The sequence below is a fragment of the Eumetopias jubatus genome, unplaced genomic scaffold (genome assembly GCF_037043125.1).
Source record: "Eumetopias jubatus isolate StellerSeaLion01/CBP00866 unplaced genomic scaffold, mEumJub1_p1.0 scaffold_8, whole genome shotgun sequence".
NCBI classification, from domain to species: Eukaryota; Metazoa; Chordata; class Mammalia; order Carnivora; family Otariidae; genus Eumetopias; species Eumetopias jubatus.
Window position 1 is genome coordinate 138,309,003 of NW_028274814.1, and position 3,001 is coordinate 138,312,003.

General features: G+C 55.1%; 1 long non-coding RNA gene across 1 annotated transcript; it reads left to right on the forward strand.

Annotated features, from left to right (window-relative positions):
* The first annotated feature begins 1,035 nt into the window (after window positions 1–1,035).
* LOC114218306 (uncharacterized) lies at window positions 1,036–2,197 on the forward strand. Its single transcript, XR_003611170.2, has 3 exons — window positions 1,036–1,254; window positions 1,503–1,554; window positions 1,896–2,197. It is a non-coding gene; the product is annotated as an uncharacterized LOC114218306 (long non-coding RNA).
* Window positions 2,198–3,001: the final 804 nt, after the last annotated feature.

Genomic DNA, 3,001 nt, shown 5'->3' on the forward strand with positions numbered 1-3,001 from the left:
CAGCCTTTCATCATCTCCTCTCGTTTCCTTCTTTTTTTCTTTCTAGAACTTGCCATACATTGCGACGGCACAATGAGTCTTCTTGTTATTTATGTCATCTTGTAATGTATCTGTGTTGCCTCTTTTAGACCACGCGCTCCTCAAAGGCGTGGGCACATCTGTGTTGTTCCTGGCCGCCCTCCCAGCCCCCGGCCGAGCACTTGGCACCCCCAGTCTTTCCTGATGCTCAGCGGCTTTCCTCCTCTCCCTCTGTGCTCCGCTCACACTCTCCTCGTCCTCCTCCCGGGCTGTGGGTGTGGGGGGCCGGGGGGGGGGGAAACCAACAGCTGCTCTTCTCTCCCACCTCCCAATTCTAGTGCAGACAGGCCAGGGAATTTCTGGGAGCTGCGCAGGTGCGTAGAGGTGGCTGCCCGGCGTGATTGTACTGGCCGGATCATCGCAGGGCTCCTGGCAGCTCGGCTTGATAACATGTTTACCTGAGTCATCTTTGGCAAAGCCTGCCAGGCTCCAGGATGGAACATGTGTGCGAGAAATAGCTCTTGTGTGGCACGCCCACCCCTCTTGAAAGGCAGTCGAGGGAGGCGGGCGTGGACGCCAGGGAAAGAAGCCTGGAGAGTACCAGGGTTGAGGAGCTCGTGTGCCAAATGTGAAGTGGGTTACTTTTTCAAGACGCATCGGCGCGGTTACTGTTCTGAGCGCAGCCCTCGCCCCTGGATCTAGAGCGGAGGCATAAACAGGGGCGAAAGAAACAAAACAGCAAACAGCCTCTGATGGCACTGAAAGCAATTACTGACGATATTGAGATGTAACATTTGCAAAGTCTGCGCCCTTCTTGCAGAGCCCCGGGGCTCGCTGGCAGGACGGGGGCGAGGCCAGGTCTGCGCCGTGTGTTTCCAGCCCGAGCTCCCCTGGCACGGCTGGCTTATCTGCAAGGGCCCGGGCCACACACGTTTCGTGGCAAGGGAGCGGCCTCCGCGGCGACGCTTATCTGCTGGGTAGGTCTCGCCCTGGATTCCTTTTCGGGGACTGTGTGAAGCAAAACAAACTCCCAAACCTCTAACGAAACGGGACACAACAAATCAATGGAAACGCCGCGGTAAGGCATGTTCACTTCTGTAAAAGGTTTCTAGAAACCCAGGATGCTTGTGATCCGAGTGACTGGGGCGGGGCCCCGGTGGGGATGGCTCTCCGCGTCTGTCTCCTCGCTGGAGCCAACCTGGAAATCACTGGGAACCGCTCTGGACAGACTTAAAGGTAAACTAACTCACTTCGGCAAGACAGATTTGTGGCTGCTTCAAGCTCAGCGATCATGCTTTCTGGCAGGAGGAATACACTTAGTAGAAACAAAAAAACAAAAACAAATAAAAATAGCATGACTTGTGGCGGCCCTCACTCCGGCAGAAGAGCCTCTCTGGGGCCCCCACCAGCACACCCTGCACCCTCAAAAAGAATCCTTTCTTCTCTCTCTCTCTCTCTCTCTCTTTTTGGCGATGCCACTATAGCTGTTAGAGGCATATCCAGCAGAAAACATCACATCTCTTCCGGGAGATACAGGTATGGCCTTTGAAAATGGCTCCAAGCAAGCAACCTACCACTGGAAAAACCCAGAGACTTGCAGCCTCTTACCTGACAGCTGTTGGGTCTGGACACGTCCTCTCAGCTCCCTATTTCCTGGTGGCGGACGTGGGAGCACTCACGCACGCCCCGCGCTGTGGTTGCTCGGTGAGCAGTACCTAGTCCTGCGCCAAGTCCTACCTGCGAGCTGGCCGTCCTCACGAGCAGTCACGGCCCCTGTAATTTGTCATACGCTCTCCCCACCCAAACAATGGATGTGGGTCTCAGCCACAATTTCTTTCTTTCTCTTTTTTTAAAGATTTTATCCATTTATTTGACAGAGACCCAGCCAGAGAGGAAACACAAGCAGGGGGAGTGGGAGAGGGAGAAGCAGGCTTCCCACCGAGCGGGGAGCCCGGTGGGGGCTCGATCCCAGGACCCCGGGATCATGACCCGAGCCGAAGGCAGACGCCTAACGACTGAGCCACCCAGGCGCCCCTCGGCCACAATTTCTACAGAGAACCTACCAGATCCTGGGCAAGGGGTGAGAAAATGACATCGTAGGGCACATGAATGACTTGGCCAAGGTCACAAAGCTGGTCAGATGCTGAGCTGGAATTAAAAGGCAGAATTTCTCTCTTTTTTTTCCTTTCTTTGTCACTTAACACGCCCTCCCCCGCCCCCAGCCCCCATAAAAGTGTTAATGAGCTCAGCTTCTAGAAATGCGACCTTTTATACTCAGTCTGTCATGTGGAGAGTTGTTGTTGGGCTTTTCTCGCCCCGGTCGCCCCTCCCATCGCTCCTCTGTCAGAAATGAGGACGATCCTGGGGCCGGCCACATGCCGTGGTCGGGCGGGCCACCGCTCACTAGTCTAGCTGGGTAAGAGTTAGCTAGTTTAGGCACCTGACCTCACACTACTCCCTCATAGATGACTCCCCCGCCCACCTTGTCCTCCCTCCGTGAATCTCACAGCACAGTTATACTTCCTCCGGGGGGGTCTGCGGGGCAAGTTCGGCCTTTTGGTCCGCTTAATAGCTGTAGGGAAAAGTGTGGAAGTCATGGCTCAAAGTGGCTCGAGGTTCTGTATGGGCTGGTTCACTGCATCTGGCCCTCGCCCTTCGTCACCAATTACCCCAATTAAACTGTGAAGTGGCCCCAAAATTCACATCTCTGAAGTAGATTGTAGGGGTGGGAACAGAGTGGAGGCTCACTCATTCATGCATTCACTGGTTCCCTCCCAGCAGAGCGTGCTGGGAACCAAGGGCTGTAATTAAGCCGTAGTTCAATTAGATTCACCTGAGTTCTAATTTAAACGCTGTTTTAAGGGGAGGAAGCATTTGCCATCCGGGCACAGAGGCAGGTGGCTGGTAGCTGGAGCGAGAGGAGATGGAGGGGCTGGGGGGCCCATGCAGGAAGGGGGGGGCACAGAGCTTGGTGAGACAACAC